We start from the raw sequence: 21,718 nt of genomic DNA, 5'->3' as shown, positions 1-21,718 counted from the left end.
GAAGACTCTCTGAAATTGCGTTTGTTTACATTTTCTCTAAAGGAAAAGGCCAAAACATGGTTTTACGGTTTGAGACCACAATCAATCAACACTTGGGACCAACTCACAGATCTATTTTTCAAAAAATTCTTTCCACATCATAGGACCATCGCTATTCGTCAAAGTATCAATTGTTTTGTCCAATTGGATGAGGAAACTGTTTTTCACTATTTTGAACGTTTTAATGATTTGTTGAGCTAATGTCCGCACCATGGATTTGAGAAGTGGAGACTTGTCGTCATCCTCTATGAGGGACTAGACTTTAAATCTCGAACCATGGTTGAGTCTATGTGTAATGGTAAATTTCTTGATAAATCTGTGGATGATGCATGGAAATTTTTAGCTGAAATTGCAGAGAAAACCCATCAATGGGAATCTGTTAGGGAAACAGGGACAACGCCACATGGTATGAGTCACCCCCATGAGTTAGAGTCTTATTCTTGTGATAGCTCCGACCTTAGGATTGAAAATTATCCTAGATTGCAAAAGCCCTATCATGATGATGATGATGATTATGATGTTATGTTAGAAGAACATGTCTATACTGAAAATGTTATGGAACCTTTGGGTTCAAATACATTAGGCTTCTCTGCCTCGACCTTCATGAATGATGTTTCTTCTAGTATTCCATATACATGTGATGTTGATACTGATTTTGAGCATGTGCATCTGTCCTATGAAAATGACTTAGGTAATATAGAATCTTCTGTTGACACTAATATGCATGAAAATATAATTGATGTGTCTGATTCTCTACCTGGGTCACGTTGTGATGTTTCCACTGATTTGCCGATGCATGAGAAAAATTCTTCTGATGATGTTGATGATTCTGATTTGTATGAGCATGGTGAGCATGTTGTGACACTTGTAGAAGACTTAGAAGATGTTGATTTGATTAATAATGATGTGCCTATCTTCCTACATAAGTCACAATCTGATGGCCTTCCACCCAACCTAGATTGGTTTGTAACAAAACTTTTAAACCAACTTTTCTGAAAATTCCCAACCTAGGATTGGAAATGTGTGCCTCCCAAGTCCTTTTGGACTATTTTGCATCCAAATACAATACCTTTAAGGAGCCACAGTTGGAATTAGCATGTTTGCCCGTCCCTAGCAAAGTTCATTTCGAGCTAGACCTTGTGCATGATGAACCCCCAAAACTGCGAGATTTTGTACCCAAAATTTTATCTGTTGAAAAATCCAGGTTTGGGGCTAGCTCATTTTGTTTCACAGCTTCACTTGCATGCCTATCATATTATTATTGTGTGAAGCTGTTGAAATGTCTACACTTCGTCTTTTGGGTTGATCCTCAACTCTTTAGATTGTTAGTGTATAGTGAATTTTCTTGTATATAATCATGTAGATAATATTCTAGATAAATCTTTTGTTTCTTTTGTATATATTGTGCTAATCCAATATGATCTCGGCTAAAAAATGTTGGATTCTAGCCTTGAATAACGGAGTTCTAATCTTGCTTTCACCGTCAAATTGGGTAATCTCTTTCCTTTTTCTCTACTCAGCATGATCCTCTTCGTATGTTGTATTACAATTTTGTTCATCTTTTGAAACATTGAGGACAATGTTTAGTTTAGGTTTGGGGGTAAAGAGTAGATACCACGATAGCATGCAATAATTGAAAACAGAACTCTTTCTTTTTTTAAAAAAAAAAAAAATCATAAAAATGGAGCTCATTTACCTTGAAATGTTGACTCTTGTGCATGTATGTAAACATAAGGATTCTTAGTCTAGATATTTAGGCACCCTGATTCTAGCACAATTCACATGTGATAAGAAACTTGCACACGCACAATCTACCAATACATGTATAGCCTCGATCTTCAAGGAGTTTGATAGGAAGTTAGATTGCCAATCACTTTAGAATACTGAATGAGACTTGACTAGCTTGTTCTTTGGTTGGCTGGGATAGAAGTTGGAGGATACGTTAAGAAAAGCAACCATAGAATTTGACCGGATGCATTCGATAAGGGCCACCTCTTGCTAAGAGTCATGTAATTATGTTTTTGTTTTTGTTCATGTATCAAAAGTGTCAATATGTTGTAAAGATCAAAGTTATTTCATAAAAAAAAAATCAAAAAAAAAATTAATAATAATAATAATATCAAGTATTTATTTATTCCATGTTTTGTCATGTTAAAGACAATAGTTCTCTCTTGTTCCAAAAATAAAAGAGAGTAATCAAGGAGGGTGCAACCATCGATGTAAAAAGTCATCTTTTTGTTGTAAATAGTCTTGTAATAAGCAAGGAGGGTGCAACCATCGATGTATAACGCGGGTAAACTGAAATATCACCAACTCATTGGGTGAACATTCACAATTCTCGTAAAGCCGGACAGCTAGCTTGGCTTAGAATTCGGTTCTTAGCCTAAAAACTATCTCTTGGTGATTAGTAGTCATAACTTCAGGTCATTCTAGAAACATGTGTAGATACACTTTACACTCTTATCACGTGTCTTTAGTTGTTATCAGTGCTAGGATTGTGCCTTTGATAGCTAGATTGACATCTCCATTTTGTTGTGAGCTTCTACTGTCTTGCACATGTCACATTTCATGGAATCTGAGCTTATATTTTTTCCTAGAACTTTGTAGGTACGTTCTAAGCAAACCTTCACGAGACTTCAACTCGTCCACTAGGGACACTTAGTGGTTTAAAAGGCTTAGTGCATACGCTAAATGCATTCGAGAGACCAGCGACAGTGGTATAGGTAGGATTTCCTTAGTTTTGTTTTACTTGAGGACAAATAAAATTCAGGTTTGGGGGTATTTGATGAGTACTAAAAAGTGCATATTTCTATATCTTTTTCTTGGCAATTAACTCATGTTTTGTGCTTTAAAATTGCATTTTATCACGTATTCTGTATTTTCATTGTTTTCAAGAATAAATATTTTTATTAATTAATTTTGCACTTTTAGGTAATAAATAAAGTTTGGATGAATTGCGGAGCAAAAAGAGCAGAAAAGTGGTGGAAGCCGAGAGGAATCACGCAAGGAAGCCGCGAAGAATGTTGTGCGCAATACCAAAAGGCCAACTTATCTCTCAAGCCAAATCTCAAACCAAAAGCATTCTACTGTAGCCGTCAGATTGGATCCACAGATGCATCCAACGATCGCTTCATCGCCGGTACATCAAATTTTCTACAACCGCTTCACACCACAGCACCTAACTCCATCTTGAGCCGTCAGTTTCGCTGTATTTTGGCATCTAACGGTCGCTCATAATCTGTTTCCCTCGTGCCGTTCGATTCAATTCAGATGTGGTCATCCAACGCTCTCGCTTCGAAAATCATCAAACTCGATGTACCCGATCAACACCCAAACACCAAATTCCCTATACCCGAACCAAACACACCTTACCCAAATTTCCCATCGACTTCTTCTTCTCTTTCCCCTCCCCTCCGTCTGCAACTCCATCACCACCACGCCCTGCCACTGCCATAGCCACCTTCTCCATCTGCCATAGCCACCATCACCACTCTACAACAACCCATCTCCTTTCCCATCATTCCCCTAAACTTCTATCCATCTATTCTCTCGATTTCTTCCCTGATTTATCTCTGAAACCCTAGGTAAGAAATCAATAGAATAGGTCGAGTTAGAAACGCAATTGGAAGGCATGGAGAGGAGCAGGAGAGTCAGAGAAGAAATGGGTCGACCTTCTTGAGTGATTTGTCACGTCAAATTAGGTAAAGTCGAACCCTAATTTCAACTATGTAATTTGGGGATTTGGGGATTTTCTCTGTAAACCCTAATTGATTAATTTGGGTATAAATATGGGTTGTGGGTGTTGTGTTGAAGATATTCCTGGGCTAGCCAGAGCTTCACCCAAGAGGACTGGACTAGCCAGTTCCTCAACTGTGTTATTTTCAATTGTTTTGCACAATGTTTGTTATGTTCTGATTTCATGTCTAGGGTTTAGATGAAACCCCAATTCTGATGTTAAGCTGTTCATATTCTAGATAGTGTTCTTGTTGTGATATAATGTTGTGGATAAATATAATCTAAACATGTCAGCATTTTACTTTCACAATGTATGCCTTGTATCCATTGTAGTCAGGTTATTTCTATGTTGAATGTGTTGCAAATCATGCTTAACAGATTGTTGTTCATAACTTTGACTAGTTGTACTTTAATCAGACAGTTAGTACTTTGTAGGAACACCTTAGTTGCGATTAGAATATCCTTCAGGATTGTTTAGCTATCTAAGAGGTTAATCCATAGTTAGTTGCATTGTGAGAAGGAAGCTAGAACTAGGATTAGGATCATCTTAGAGACACTGAACCATTCTCCTAAGACCATCCTTTGATGAGCAGCAGGCATAGAACCTCAACTGCCATCTAGATAGTTAGATGAGGCTAGAACTTCACTAATATCTATACAAGGAACAAGACTCTATTAGAACTAGGAGGACTTAGCTTAGGAAAAGGGTGGATTCAAGATCCTAGTCCCTCCCATATCACTGCCATTTAGAATTCTTTAGGAAATCACTTAGAAAACAACATATCACCCTCCTTGTCCCTGTGGACTTTCCCCTACTTGCACACTAGCTTCATCAAGACCCTGTATACTTGAAGGTAAAACATAGGTTGTAGTTTTAGGTACTCTTTGCCCAGCTACCAATAACCAACTATGGATATAAGCATATATAGGGTGTTCGCACATTAGTGTATAAATCCATGTGTCGGAAACTAATTGTGTGCACTTGTGCATGCGGTATTGGTAAAGGAGACAGTTTAGGAACACGTACTGGCAGAAGTTTCCTAAACGAAAATTTATGCTGGAGTTTGTAAGTTTGCAAACCGGAAAAACCAGTCACCTTAGGTACGCGTACCCGTACGCGTACTGTTAGAAGTTTTCGAACCGAAAATTATTGTGAAGTATGGTAATGAAACCCTTGGTATTGAAGTATGGTTATATTGTGAATAAATCAATTAGGAATGAAATCTTTGCAAACCGTGGTTATATTGTTCATGAATTGATTCAAATGAATCAAACTGTTTTTGTTTCAATTTTGTCTATGTATAAAGACCTAAGCAATTGAACAACTCTTTAACTAGTTTTGTTGAAGTCATTTGAACTAGTTGTGAAGAATATGAATACGGTTGATATGAAAGTACACATATGGCTAACCATCTGTTAACTTTGTGAACCAACCAACTATACACGTTTAGGTACGGTTACTCAAACCTAAATGAAATACATTTCATTTGTGTATGACAAGCTAAGTTTCGATCTAACGGTTGAAAGATATTAGCTTGGAGAAATCAAGTTTTTCATCTAACGATGAATATTGAATACTTTGTTACTAAGCTAACATAGATTGCAAACCCTGATTTGAAAACTATATAAAGGAGGACTCTAGCAACTGGGAAAACTAATCCCCACACCTCCTGTGTGATACTAGTTGGTTTAGCTAGATTCTATTATCTTTTAACCTTAGGTTTCTTCCCGAGACCCTGTAGGTTAATGATTGGAAGACTTAATTGGGATTGTGAAGCCAGACGAAACTACTTCTCTTGTAGATTAACGATTTGATCTTGCCATTTTCTATCATACGAGTTCAATTGAATAATTGGCTTGAGATTTATCTCCGATGGGGCAAGATAAAAATAAATCACAAACATCTTCGTCCCATCATTTGTGATTCTGCAACATCTTGTTTCGCTACCATATGATTAAGATTGTTGTGAGGTGATTGATATTTCTAGGACGTTCTTCGGGAATATAAGTCTAGATTATCAATTGGTTCCTGTTCACCTTGATTTATCAAAGAACGGAACAAAACTCTTAGGTTTATCTGTGGGAGACATATTTACCTATCGTAGACTTTTCTGTGTGATACAAATTTGTTTATTCAAGTCTTCAACTTTGGGTCGTAGCAACTCTTGGTTGTGGGTGAGATCAGCTAAGGGAATCAAGTGTGTAATATCCTGCTGGGATCATAGACGTAAGGAGCGCAACTGTACCTTGTGTGTTGTTGATTAGGGTTCAACTACAGTCTAGGCCGAAGTTAGTTTGTAGTAGGCTAGTGTATGTAGCGGCTTAATACAGTGTGGTGTTCAATCAGGACTAGGTACCGGGGTTTTTCTGCATTTGCGGTTTCCTCGTTAACAAAATTCTAGTATCTGTATTATTTCTATTCCGCATTATATTTTATTATATAATTGAAATATCACATGTTGTGCGTTGTATCGATCAATAGTGAAATCCAACCTTTGGTTGTTGATTGGAAATTGATTGATCCTTGGATATTGGTCTTTGGTACCATCCAACTTTATAATCCTTGAATTTGATAAAGACTCGCAGATTTCTATTTGCTTTAGTAAATATCAAATCAAGTGATCGAGATATTAACTCCTTGATATACGTTTTATTAAGATTGAGTCTGACTGTCTAGTTGATTGTCTGAAAAGTATATTGGAGTTAGTCCATTCAGATTATTAATCGAAATATTGGGTGAGGTTGTTAGACCCCCGCATTTTCATTTTTTTCTCTAAAATCAACATCACCCTTTCAGTGGTTTCTTGACAGTGGATGTAGCCGACACATGACTGGAGATATATCATGGTTTGTGAATTCAAATGACTTTGAATGAGGACCAGTAACATTCGGAAATGGGAGTTGTTGATACATAAACAAGAAGGGGAAGATCAAACTACCCGGCGTTCCTGAAATCCATGATGTACTATACGTTAAAGGTATGACTGCTAATCTTCTTTTTGTTAGTCAAATTTGCGACAAAGGACATAAAGTTGTCTTCAATGCGAATGGATGTGACATTTTAGACAAAACTGGAAAAGTATTTTTTCAGGGAACTCGTGGTAAAAATAATTGTTATCTTTTACATGCTCTGTTTAGCAATTGTTGCAATATGACTAGGGTGAAATCTACTCATCTTTTGCATGAACGTTTCGGTCAAATCAATTATCGCCTTCTAACTAAGATCATTAATAAATAACTTTTTAGAGGTGTTCCCAAAATCAATGCTATGATTGAGGGTGTTTGTGGTGCATGTCAAAAGGGTAAACAAATGAAAGTTCCACATAAATTATCTCAAGATATTATTAGTAAAGAAACACTTGATTTAATTCATACGGATGTCTTCGGTCCTATTCAACAACCTACTGTTGCTGGGAAGAAGTATGCTTGAGTTATGATTGATGAATACACCAGATTCACTTGGTTGGTTTTTTAGCTCATAAAAATCAAACCCTTGATGAATTCAAGATTATTGTTAATAGAATCCAGAACGAACAAGGTCACAAGCTAAATAAAATAAAAAGTGATCGTGGAACTGAACTCAAGGACATTGAAGTTTTTGAATTTTGTGACAAACTAAGGATTATTTAACAATACTCACCACCCATTATTCTACAAGCAAATAGAGTTGCAGAAAGGAAGAATAAGAATATTCAGGAAATGGCACAAGTAATGCTCCATAACAAAAATTTACCATTAAAGTTTTGTGGAGAAGCTGTTATCACAACATGCTATTTGATCAACCGTGTCTACCTACAGTCAAGAACCCTAAATACTCCTTATGAGTTGTTATGCGGTAAGAAACCCAACCTACACTATCTTAGAGTGTTTGGAATTATGTGCTACATTCTGAAAGATCGATAAAAGAAAGGGAAATTTGATTCTAAAAGCGATGAAGGTAATTTTCTTGTCTATGCTTCTGATAGTCGTGGTTTTTGAGTGTTTAATCTCGAAACCCAAGTCATGATGGAATATGCAAATGTCATTATCGATGATCTGAGCAATTTTTTTCAAGATAACTCTCCTACTAAAACAAGCACATCGCGCGTAAATGGATGTAAAATCCGCGTTCCTAAATGGAAATTTGAAAGAAGAGGTCTATGTTAATCAACCTAAAGGGTTTGAAAATCCCGATTTCCTAGATCAGGTTCTTAAGCTCAAGAAGGAATTATATGGGTTAAAACAAGCACATCGCGCCTGGCTCGAAAAACTAACTACTTCTCTTCTTATGAAAGGTTTTTCGAGAGGTGAAGATGATAAAACTTTGTTTACCAAATGGAGTGGGAAAGATGTCGCCATTGCTCAAGTTTATGTAGATGTTATTATCAATGGATCAACTTCCGAGAAGCTTTCTAAAGACTTTCGAGTTTCTGTTAGTAACGAAACTGAAATGAGCAAAATGTTGGTGTATTAAAATTCTTTTTTTAGATTGCAGATTCAACAACACAAGGATGAAGTTTACTTATCTTAATAAAAATATGCTAAGGATCTTGTAACAAGATTCGGCCTTGACTCTTGATAAGTCAACTCCAAAACTGACTTCTATTCCTATCACTAGTAAACTACATCGAGATGAGAAAGGAGTAAACGTGGATCAAAAACGTTATCGATTTATCATTGGAATCCTTTTATATCTTACAACCACTAGATCTGATATTGCTTTTAGTGTTGGTTGTTGTGCTAGATTTCAAGACATTCCAAAGGATTCTCATCTTGCATCTGCAAAAAGGATCATGTGATATATTCAACACACTATCGGGTATGTTCTATACTATACTTTTGATACTAACATTGAACTTACTGCCTATTCAGATGCTGATTTGTCAGGATGTGTAGAAGGAGAAAAAAGTACATCCGAAGGATTCTACTATGTACAATTGAATCTTGTGGCTTGGCATAGCAAGAAACAAATTTCCAAGCTCTTCCAACATGTGAAGCATAATATATTGTTGCAGGATCATGTTGTACTTAACTTCTATGGATGGAATAAATGTCACAATCTCTCACAAAGATCTATTAAAATCTTTTGTGCAAAAAAAACTTGAAGTTTCAGTGATTTGTTGTTACGATTCCTCATTTGTTTCCAGTAGTAGGAGTTTGTTTATGTTTACACTAGTGGAAAATGGAAGTTAAACCACTGTCAGGACATGAAGTAAAATCACTAAAAACGACCGTGTCCATCAGCAGCATTCTAGAAGTGGTTTTTTCCAAAACGATTGTGTCTAGCAAAGGTTGAATTATTTAAGAAAACCACTTTCTTTAACAGTAGATAGACAAATACTGACATACACGGTAGGTTTTTTAATGAAATTTCATTAAAAAAAATGGATATTGATTCAGCTAAACCCAAAGCTGATTCAACTGAATCAAAAACTAAAAATTTAATCAGAATTAAATTAATAATGACTTCGGAACTGAATTTAATAGTGACTTTAAAACTCATTTTGTATTAAAAAGTGAACTCAATTTACAATTACAACTGCGAATTCCAAGTCCAGAGACTTATAACACTAAGTTGGAAGAACTTAACCTATATTCCTATTACAAGAATACAAGCATAAAATTTCAACACTAAGTTGAAAGTAAGACTTCACCATCTATATCTTCATCTTCTGACAAACTAGATCAAATCAGGTTCATTAACTCCTAAGCTGCAAACAAAAAAACTAGGCTATATCAATTAACAACAGTTAAAAAATAGAAAATGTGACAATGAATATACTTGAAACTAGCACCACCTACAACACATACACAAGTATCCATTTAAATTGAAATTTAAGGAAAACATATGACCTGTAGCTATTTTTGTACATAAAGTTTCCCGTCCATAACTCATGAAGAAATTGATATCCTAACCCATGAATTGACAGAAGTCTTAGGAGAGAAACCACAAACTTCACCAATTGAGATCCTTACCAAGGAAACTTGCCAGTTGAACTCGCACGCACAATTAACTAGCTACTCGTAAAAATTTTTTTATAAATGTCAGATATATATGTACATTCAAAACAATGGCACCTGTTGTACATTCAACCATCTTCATATTGCAAAGAAAAGAAAATACACGGTTAAATGACTTAAGGAAGACATGGTGTGATATTCGAATCCAGCAAAATAAATAAAAACAAATTAGTGCAAGCTCTTTACCAGTTACGCTGTAAGATGCAGCCATTTGTTCTTCCCCTTCAACTTCTTGTTCTCCTGCACATCATCACGTAAATGAATTTAAATCCATGGCCATCATATCCTCGTAAAACTGAAAACATATGTAAGAAAAACTGCATATGAACACCTCTTCTCCTAGTAACCATGCCATGAAGAGTTCGAACTCAGAGTCTAATAAATCATATACAGTCTAGGTGCCACTTTTACAAGTATACCTCTAAGCAAGTACATTACAGATGAAGTAACCCACAAACAACTACTCAAAGAAGGGTAATTCTCAAAGGATATCCACTTTAGTGCAAACTTAACCATCGGACTGACAACGCTCCAACTCCCAGATTCTGCATTACAATTTAGATTTTGTAGCGGTTGCACTTTTAGCTGTTCCCTGTAATGAAGGTTCGGGAGTCTTCTAACAAGAGCACCCGGAAGAATGCACGCTTGATCATTTGAGAGCAAACATTGAAGCATTATAAGTGAATGATAACTCAATACAGTAGTTGCACACTAAGGACAACAAAAAAACACTAGTGGAAAATAGCCGTTTTAAGATACTCTGATAATGTCATTTCAAAGGATAAAAAGACACAACCAGACTGTTACTGAAAGTGCCGTAGATTCACTGTCTTTTTCTGAAAACACTTTCAAGGTGCCCCTCAAAAACGATGCTTTCAGAGTGCCGCTAAGCACGACATCTGTGTGACGTCGTAGATTTGATTTATTTTAATATTAAAAACATGTCAGATCTGGCTAGCTGACTTCTGTCATTCTGACTGGACTGAAATAATTCTGATTCAGATTCAAATTACAGTAAACTCAAATTATATTGAAATTCAAATTCATATTAAAATTCAAATTCCATGTAAAACCAGATTCATCTAATACAAAATCAGAACTCTATTACATTGAATTGTACTCAAAAAATTTGCCCAAACTCACAAAAAAAAAGGATTCAGCTGCTAATTAACAAGTTCAAGGTTTCTTAAAGAAAAGTGATACAAGTCCTAAAAATTTCAACAATTTCAGTCATTATGACCTTGGCACCAGGCTTGCTTGAGAACAGAACTGCAGAAGCACAACCCTTTCCAACATTTCCTTACTCAGTAGCAACAGAGATCTTACCATCAACCATGACATCAGTGCACCTTCATCAAAAATAAAGTTTCAAAGTTAACCAAAATGAACTTCAAACTGTATGATGGAATTTGAATAATAGCACAACAAAATAACTTCATGACAATAGATAGTTCTCACCATCTCCTTCTCTAATACAACATCAACATCACAACAATTGAACCTAACTAGTAAAAAGATGGTTAAGCTACTAGGCAAAATCACCCAACAGAGAATTAGATTAAGATTGTGGATGGGAGATAGCTTAGCTGCAGCAATCATGTGCTTAATAGCATCTAAATCTTATAACCCAGCAGCGGAAAATAGTTATTATGATGAGAGGGAAACTAAGAGAAGTGGTATGTTACAACTAAACCATGTTAATGATTACCACTACAAGGGTCCATATATGACTAATATTAGGTGTAAGTTATACAAAGTTATACGGCCACTGGAAACTAGCATACTAAGGACAATAAGCAAACATCGAAACTTGACGAGCGATTAAGAAAGATTCACCTTCATTCATCTTCCTCCTTTTCTTTTTCTTCTGGAGGATCTGCTGAAAATGGTGGTGAAAACGTTTGTTTTCATTAAGCAGGACTGAAAATACATTAGGTCTTCGTGCAGGTAGTCTTTTCCCACTCCTGCAATAAAAGAGCAATACAAATCACATCAGTTTATGTCACCTCATGAAAATAATTCAACTCATATACAACTGACTGCAATGCTTCAAGAAAAATAACAAGACTCAAGAAATACAACTACCCAAAAAATATGGTTCTCGATATATAGCTAAATTCCAGATAGGCACATCACATTAACACAATTAAGTGACATCTAAACTAGATTTGTATCTAGCAGAGAAGGCTGTCAACACAGTTAGATTTTGACAACATGAAAAAAAGTGAATTTCCCGCGAACACCCACAACCTGACCATGGTATGTATTTCTACACATCAAAATGCGACAAAATAAAAAAAGGGAACATGGTTACAACTACTCATAAAAATTACCAGAATCTTACGAATGCACAAGGGGAAGTCCAACGTGATGGTAACATGTGAAACAAGACTTGCTAATTCGACAACAATACAAACAAAAATACCAAGTAACCTTACCAATACCTCAAGCACCACCACTAACAATAGCGGCAACCTCACTTGCCTAACAGCACCACCAGCACACTCCACCACCAACATTAAATCCGTCAAGAGTAGTGGTTCAAGCCATGTACAGTTATTGCATTAGTTTTCATTCTACAAGATGTGAACAAACTAAAAACTTCAATACCAGCATACAAGAAAATCCCAGCATTATTGCATTAGTTTTCATTTACAAGGTTGAAGAAAATTAAAATTTATTCTGCGTGAACTCTTCAAAACCCCAGGAAAGGAAACTATATGATTCGACATTCACAAGAAAATCCCAGCATACAAAACAATACATGTCTATGTTGCTATTCAGTAAGCTTGTAAATGAAGAAAACAATACAGATCCAGGTTTACAATTTCCATTTTGCCAGCAAGATTAGCAGCCAGTTACTTCTGCAAATTTGAACAAGAGAATATAAAAAATACAAGACATACACAGAAAAGGGCACTGCCTCACCTTAAATGGCACCACAAGCTGCCTGCAAGTTTGTCATGCCCTCAAATGGCATTCGATTACGTCAACCTTGTTACCTTAAACATACTTCTGCGGAGGGTGTACTCTTGCTCAACCCCATATCTGTTAATTCAATAACACAAATCAAATCAATAATATTCACCAACTATCTATGAGTTCTCACTATTATCAGTTCTAAACAATGAACTGTGACTGTTTAAAACAATATCATCAGTAATCTCTTAATATGGTTCTAAACAAAGAATTATCTATATGAGTTGTCGGTAAGCTCTGAATACAATGCTAAATAACCAACTATGTATGAGTTGTCGGGTTGTCCATGCTATTTAGGAAGGTCCATTCCTACAAGCATGAAATTTTCAGTTCTTAATGGATACAACTAACATTTCTATTTGAGTACTTAGAAAGAAAAAAATAGAAGTGCAGTAGAATCATATGACTAGTGTTTCTAGCATATATTCACAACAGCTCCTGAAAACAATATAATGAACGAATCATAATCAGTACAGTGGCTACCCCAATAAAAGATACAAATATACCTAATATGGTTGTCCTTGCATCATTGTAAGATTAAACCAGACATATCAAATCAGTGTTGTCATACTAATTAATAAGTAATAACAAGAGATTATTTAAAAAGGGCCTTCATTTTCATTTTCATTTTCATATTTAACAAACTAAATCTACAAAATGTTTGAAGTTTGCGCAGTAATGTATTTAACTAGGTTAAGTTAACAATATATAGCAGCATGTCAGCATCGTTCTTCAGCAACTTTTTTTGGTGTAATTCGATTAACTTGGCATGGGTTCCATTGAAACAAAGAAGAGAGGCTGATTTCAGGCATTGCAACGGAGGGATGGTGCTAAACTAGCAAATTATGCTAGGCCCTTTTGTAGTTTCACTGAAGTTGGGCACGATGGATGCTAACTACATATGTATAACCGGGAAGAAAAGATGAAAACACCACAATAACTTAATACTCCCTCCGTCTCTAAAAGATAGGCAGGTTTGTGTGTAAATTTACAAGCCTCCCTCCCTCTTAATTTACACACAAACCTGCCTATCTTTTAGAGACGGAGGGAGTATTTTACAAGACTATAGAAACAAAACTTACTGTGGGATTTTAATTTACAGTTGACAAGCCTGCACTCTTCAAGAAATGAACCTTTTAGTTCCCAATTTTCCCACACATCGAAGCTATGACTTACAAATACAAATTCCATTCATCTATTATCAGAAGTGCGATAAGCGAAAAGTTCAGTTGGGCCAACCATTCAATAAATGATTCCCACTGAAACACAATAAGGAAACCGCAAAGCATCACATTTTCAGGACATCTAGAGCAACTATGAAAAAATCCTATACAATAGTCAAGAATCTTGTACGAAAAATAAAGAATGATAAGAACAGTAGTTCAAAACTTTTTTGGGACCGAACAAGAAATCATGATATCGTAGCAAATTAGTCAAAGAAGACCTTAGATCTCACCCACCCTATGATCCTAGTTTTAAGTCCCTGCAATCTAACCGTCGGAGGCAAAGGGGACCATAATTCTCACAATTCAAGAGATATTTACAACCAAAAACAGTAAGTATTATATCATTTTCCTCTCTTAAGAATTTTCACAAACAAATAAAGGCCACTCAAAGAAAGGTGTGCCAAAAGAAGTAGTTACACTTTCCATCACAAATATACATGTCTTTATGTTTAACATCCACATGAATTTAGATAATTGAAAACATGAAGTGATCGCACTGACCCTTGGATCAAGAAGTTCACCTTTCTTGATTTCATCTATCCTTCACAGGGCTATCATTGAAAACAATAGATTTCTACGCTGGCTTGACAATAGGTGTAACAGAGCTTGACGAATTTAGGCTATCATTAACTACCCCAAAAAAAAAATTCCTTTGATACACCCCTGGCTTAAGCCAGGGGAAGTCTGTGCGTACATCCGCCGCTGCTAACGGCAAACCTACTAGGATTAACATAACAATTTATGGTAAAATCTACTAAGTTAATCAAGCTACGAAGCATTATCACGAAAACATAAGGAGGACTCTTAACTTTGAAGTTATCACCATATTTTCGGGATACAATTTCCCATCAAGAATCCTTGTTCTGTCACCATCCTGCGCAAAATAAACATACAACAACAAGTTAACCAGAATCCCATTTTCAGTGCACATTTCCTTAAATACGAAATCGAGCAATAGATTAGTGGAGTGGAGTTAGAGAATTTACCCATGAATCTTATTCTCAATGCTGCCTTTCAGAGCTTCTCCAAGACCAGGACAAGCTCTATTCATGCATCTACACAGACAACAGAATGAGTTATCAAAATAAATCCTTCACCAGAAAAATAAATTGAACCAAAAAATGATATGAAATGAAGATTATATTCTCATCTAAAAACAGAAACTACAGCAGCCTCGCTTGGTCTTGTGTGGAATCACACTGAAAATAGCCAAATAACAGAAAAACCCAAATGTTAAAATCAACTTTAAAAATCAAAATCAAAATCAGACGTGGGTTAGGGATTACAAGAGAAACTTGCCCAAAAATGGTCTTCTTCCTTCTTGAGAAACGAAAATATACTTCGTTCTATGAAAAACATATAGATCTGGAGTTCCGAAACAAAGACCTTTTCAGCACCACGCAAACTGTTTCCTTGATAGAAGAAGAAGAAAAAGAACCCTTTCTTTCTTCTATAAACGAATTGAAGAAGAATAAGAAAAAAATCGAAGCCTTTTTTTTTCCTTCTGTGATTTGTATGGTTAGTATCTAACTTTGAAATTTCAAACCATAACTTTACCTTTTTTTCTCTTCAAGGTTTAACGGAGGTGGGTGTTTAAGAAATTTTTCTAAGAACATCAGATAAAATGGTTGGATGGAGGTGGGATTTCAGTGAAAAAGGTTTTGATTTTTCGGATTTAAGAGAAAATAGTTAATTCTGTGATTTTTTTTTTCTCTGTTGTACGTGGTGCTTCGGTGAGAGCTGAAGAGAGAGAGAGAGTTAGATGAGTGAGGTGAGAGATGAAGGAAAGATAAAAGATGAAGAAAATAATTTTACTCGATAATAACGAAGTTCTCTTACTTCATCTCAGCCGTCCCAACAAAGAAACTAATCCTAACCACACGATTGTGCCAGCGAAATGACACTACTCTACGTGTCCTTGTACAAGTCAACCAAATTCCAATCATTACAACAGCTTGACTTTAGTCAGAGACAAATACCATAGTGTCGTTGTGGAAGTCAACTAAAGTCCAACCACAACGATAACTTGACCTTAGTCAGCGACGTGTTCCATATGTGATGGTTTCGCTACTTCTGTACTGTGCCGTTTCGTTATGTCCTAGATAGCCTTTTTTCCACTAGTTAAACATTAGTCTCCTTTGATGATGTGAAGAACTTTTCCATGACATTTAAACAAACATGTAGTGTCTCTAAAGAATTAAGATGAGAAAAATTAAAACTCTACAAAGCTAAACAACCTAATACCATCAATGAGCTTCAGCAAGTTAGGGACATACAATTTAACACAAATCCCAAACTAAAACATAAAACGAAAAATATTCAAAACTGATAGATAGAAATTGAGATTACTGCAAATAAAAACCCAAATAAAAAATTAAAATAAACACGAATCTCTTACAGAGCTTCAACACCTTTACTAACATATGTTGAAAGGGAATCAATAAATTCAGGTTATCCTCTTTACAACATCACATTAGCTTATTCAACACCTTTAATCAGAATCCTTTGATCAAATATACAAAGCAAGTACTACCTTACGAGTACCAACAAGATTATTTCGATCATAAGCAGTCAAAGCTTCAATCGAACAAAAGTATTTCAAGGTTTTCAAATACTAAAAACAAACTCAAACTGAAAAACCCAGGGGTCTAACAACACCACCCAATATTTCTCTTAGCACTCTGTATGGACTAACTCCGAAATACTTTCTAGAGAATCAACTAGATAGTCAGACTCAATCTAGGTAAAAGTATCTCAAGGAGTTAATATCTCTTTCTTGTTTTGATTTACTCGAGCTAATAGAAATCAGCGAGTCTTTCATCAAACACAGGGAATAACTTGGATGGTACGAAAGACCAATATCCAAGGATCAATCAATGACAATCAACAACCAAAGGTTGGATTACTCTAATTGATGATCTAATGCACAACATGTATTATTTCAATTATAAAGATAAAACAATATAATGCGGAAATTGAAATAACACAGACACCAGAAATTTAGTTAACGAGGAAACCGCAAATGCAGAAAACCCCGGGACCTAGTCCAGATTGCATACACACTGTATTAAGCCTCTACAAACACTAGCCTACTCCAAGCTAACTTCAAACTGGACTGTAGTTGAACCCCAATTAGTCTCCCGTTGATCCAAGGTACAGTTTCACTCCCTACGCCTCTGATCCCAACAGGATACTGCGCACTTGATTCTCTTAGATGATCTCACCCACAACTAAGAGTCACTACGACCCAAAATTGTAGGCTTTGACAATAAACAAATCTGTCTCACACAGACAAGTCTATCAAAGGATCAATCTGTCTCCCACAGAAAAACTCTAAAGTTTTTGTTTCGTCTTTTGATATATAATCAAGGCGAACAGGAACCAATTGATAATCCGGTCTTATATTCCCGAAGAACAGCCTAGATTGATCAATCACCTCACAACAATCTTAATCGTATGGTAGCGAACAAGATGTTGCAGAATCGCAAACAATGAGACGAAGATGTTTGTGATTACTTTTTATATCTTGCCTATCGGAGATATCAATGTCAAGCCAATCAATCTGATTGTACTCGTACGATGGAAGATGCAAGATCTGATCACACAACTACGATAAAAGTAGTATCGATCTGGCTTCACAATCCCAATGAAGTCTTCAAAGTCGTTAACCTGGTTTTAGAAGAAGAAAACCAAAGGTTAAAGGAGAAACGACACTAGTATGCAAACTACTATCACATGTAAGGTGTGGGGATTAGTTTTGCACAATACTAGATGCCTCCTTTATATAGTCTTTCAAATCAGGTTTTTCCTTGGTTACAAAGCAATCAATATCCACCGTTAGGTGAAAACCTGATTTAGATTCAAGCTAATATTTCTCAACCGTTAGATCGAAAACTTATCTTGTTATACACAATTGAAATGCACGTTTCTAGGTTTGTTAACCGTACCCAAACGTATGCACTTGTTGGTTCAACAATAGGTAACCATAGGTTAGACATATGATCATTTCATATAAACCATGTTCTTCTTCACCATAACTAGTTCAAATGACTCAAATGAACTAGTTAGAGAGTTATTTAATTGCAAGGAAATCTTATGTAACTACACAAGATACAATTGAAGCAAAGATGATTTGATTCACTCGAATCGGTTCATGAACTTTATAGTCACGGTTTGCATACTACATTCCTTAGTGTTTATAAGTTTAAGTTCAGAAATCATCTTCAGATATATAACCTTCTTAAGTTCGCAAACTAGGTTCACGGACTTAATCAACCGGGCAGAGTTCACAAACTCCATCAGAAAATCTCGGCAAAGACTTTCCGCCGGTTCGCGGACTGGGTTCGCGGACGCAGCTAGTTTGTCAACTCCAGCAGAATTTCTCGGCATGAGAAGTTCGGCAGTTCGCGGTTTGGGTTCGTGGACTTGGCTCACGTCATTCTACCGGTTTCTCTTGATCAACAAAGTTCGCAAACTTTGGTTCATAGAATAGGACTTATGCACATATGTGTTTCCACAACAATACTTATGTCCATCATTGGTTTTGTAATCTAAACTCTCATTCCAATTATTGAAACATTCTTATAAGACGTTATATAGTTGTTACATCATTTCTCGTCAAAGAAATTTTCAAGATGATCGAAACATACTAGGTAAAGATAAACTTGGTCGAAGCGAAAAGCTTACCAACACATATTTCGAGATATAGATAGGCGAGGTAAACTCGGCTCGAAATACCAAATGTGTATAATCTAAGTCTATATATAGAATACGAATTTTTGTATCAATAAGTAAGAGATAGAATAGATAGACTTTTGAGTGACAGATAAGTTCAAGTCTTCACATACCTTTTTTTCGAGAAGTTACACCGGTTGCTTGAGTAGTTCTTCTACTTGTATGATGAATTTCCATGAAGTCCTTGAGCTCAACTGCACTTTCTATCCTAGTCCGAGACTTAGCTATAGTAGACTAGAAATCAAGACTTATAGTTTTGATCACTAACATTGACAAACATGCTTGAGATAGCAACGCATGCGAGGTCGACCGAGCAGTGCTCTAACACAAACAATCAAATAAAGTGAAGTATTTTTGTGATTATCATTACCATCAATAAGAGAAGATTCATTTTCAGATTTAGGGGTTTTATTTCTTGCACTAGGAGAAGAGATCTTCAACCCACTTGAAGACTTGATGAGTTGTTTTGCAGGAAAAAAATATATAAGGAAACACCATTCTGCAAAATTGAGAGAAATGAAAAGAAATTAAATCATTAATTATACTAAAAGTCTATCATATTTAGCAAACAATGACAAGATCGATAATACCTAATGATTTCAGGAGCATAAAACTAATCCAGGGTTACAAAGTTTTCTTTAGATTTATAATGATACGTGCGTTTTGATTTTGAGATAGGGGTTACAGGGAAGCTATGATTTGCTATTGAGTTTCGATTCTTGATGTGAGAGTGAAGTTCGTCTTCAATTTCTAACTTTGATTTCTAATTATTGAGAACAAACCGGATTTTGAATCTAGGGTTCTAAGAGTTTTGTTGAATTTAATTAATGCAACAAAATAATAATAAAGCTTGTAAGAAACTTGTTACGATTGAGTAGTTGATAGTGATGAAAGTAAGAAGAGGTCATGATCTAGTATTATGACAGTAAGAAGAGGTCATGATCTAGTAGTTGATTGTGAGATGAAGTATTGACTAAGGGGGAGTGATACATATAACAGTACATAGTATTATTGTCAAAGTTGTGATACAATTGAAATTTGATGTTGTGTAATAATACTATGTGAGATGAGGTAAACCCAATCATGATCTATTAAAGCACTGCTCGGTCGACCTCGCATGCGTTGCTATCTAAAGCATGTTTTTCAATGTTAGTGATCAAAACTTTAAGTCTTGATTTCTAGTCTACTATAGCTAAGTCTCGGACTAGGATAGAAAGTGTAGTTGAGCTCAAGGACTTCATGGAAATTCAAAATACAAGTAGAAGAACTACTCAAGGAACCGGTGGAACTTCTCGACAAAAAGGTATGTGAAGACTTGAACTTATCTGTCACTCAAAAGTTTATCTATTTTATCTCCTACTTCTTGAGACAAAAAGTCGTATGCTATATATATACTTAGATTATACGCATTTAGTATTTCTAGCCGAGTTTACCTCGCCTATCTATATCTCGAAATATGTGTTGGTAATCTTTTCGCTTCGACCAAGTTTATCTTTACCTAGTATGTTTCAATCGTCTTGAAAATTGCTTTGACGAGAAATGGTGTAACAACTATATAACGTCCTCTAAGAATGTTTCAATGATTGGAATGAGAGTTTAGATTACATAACCAATGATGGACATAAGTATTGTTGTGGAAACACATATGTGCATAAGTCCTATTCCTTGAACCAAAGTTTGCGAACTTTGTTGATCAAGAGAAACCGTGAGCCAAGTCCGCGAACCCATTCCGCGAACTGCCGAACTTCTCATCCGGAGAAATTCTGCTGGAGTGGACAAACTAGCTGCGTCCGCGAACCCAGTCCGCGAATCGGGGGAAAGTCTTTGCCGAGATTTTCTGCTGGAGTTTGTGAACTCTGCCCGGTTGCTTAAGTCCGCGAACCTAGTCTGCGAACTTAAGAAGGTTATATATCTGAAGATGATTTCTGAACTTAAACTTATAAAGACCAAGGAATGCAGTATGCAAACCGTGGATATAAAGTTCATGAACCGATTCGAGTGAATCAAAGTCATCTTTTCTTCAATTGTGTCTTGTGTAGTTACATAAGATTTCCTTGCAATTGAACAACTCTCTAACTAGTTCATTTGAGTCATTTGAACTAGTTATGGTGAAGAAGCACATGGTTGATATGAAATGCTCATATGGCTAACCTTTGTTTAACTATTGTTGAACCAACAAGTGCATACGTTTGGGTACGGTTAACAAACCTGTAAATGTGCAATTCAATTGTGTATAACAAGCTAAGTTTTCGATCTAACGGTTGAGAAATATTAGCTTGAATCTAAATCAGGTTTTCATCTAACGGTGGATATTGGTTGCTTTCTAACCAAGGCAAAACCTTGATTTGAAAGACTATATAAAGGAGACATCTAATATTCTGCAAAACTAATCCCCACACCTTACTTGTGATACTAGTTTGTGTGCTAGTGTCGTTTCTTCTTTAACCTTTGGTTTTATTCTTCTAAAACCAGGTTAAAAACTTGAAGACTTCATTGGGATTGTGAAGCCAGACTGATACTACTTTTGTATGATCTGATCTTGCATATTCTATCGTACGAGTAAAATCAAATTGATTGGATTGAGATTGATATCTCCGATAGGAAAGATATAAAAAGTAATCACAAACATCTTCGTCTCATTGTTTCTGATTCCTCAACATCTTGTTTCGCTACCATACGATTAAGATTGTTGTTAGGTGATTGTTAATCTAGGTTGTTCTTCGGGAATATAAGACCGGATTATCAATTGGTTCCTGTTCTCCTTGATTATATATCAAAAGACGGAACAAAAACTTTAGGGTTTTTCTGTGGGAGACAGATTGATCCTTTGATAGACTTGTCTGTGTGAGACAGATTTGTTTATTGTTAAAGCCTGCGATTTTGGGTCGTAGAAACTTTTAGTGGTGTGTGAGATCAGCTAAGGGAATCAAGTGCGCAGTATCCTGCTGGGATCATAGGCGTAGGGAGTGCAACTGTACCTTGGATCAGTGGGAGACTGATAGGGG

The 21,718-nt window shown here is 35.9% G+C and overlaps 1 long non-coding RNA gene across 3 annotated transcripts; it reads right to left on the bottom strand.

The window, feature by feature from the left end:
* Window positions 1-10,839: 10,839 nt before the first annotated feature.
* LOC113315256 lies at window positions 10,840-15,757 on the bottom strand. 3 transcript variants are annotated; one of them, XR_003342882.1, is made up of 7 exons: window positions 15,537-15,757; window positions 14,966-15,034; window positions 14,481-14,853; window positions 12,703-12,822; window positions 12,213-12,350; window positions 11,611-11,738; window positions 10,840-11,123 (listed from the first exon to the last, which is right to left on the bottom strand). It is a non-coding gene; the product is annotated as an uncharacterized LOC113315256 (long non-coding RNA). The 3 variants fall into 3 exon arrangements; XR_003342880.1 differs by lacking the exon at window positions 15,537-15,757 and having other exon boundaries at window positions 14,966-15,173; XR_003342881.1 differs by lacking the exon at window positions 15,537-15,757 and having other exon boundaries at window positions 10,918-11,123; window positions 12,219-12,350; window positions 14,966-15,173.
* Window positions 15,758-21,718: the final 5,961 nt, after the last annotated feature.

This window comes from Papaver somniferum, chromosome 10, assembly GCF_003573695.1.
Source record: "Papaver somniferum cultivar HN1 chromosome 10, ASM357369v1, whole genome shotgun sequence".
Lineage (NCBI taxonomy): Eukaryota > Viridiplantae > Streptophyta > Magnoliopsida > Ranunculales > Papaveraceae > Papaver > Papaver somniferum.
The sequence above is the reverse complement of the archived record's forward strand: the minus strand, read 5'-3'. Positions and strand labels throughout refer to the sequence as shown.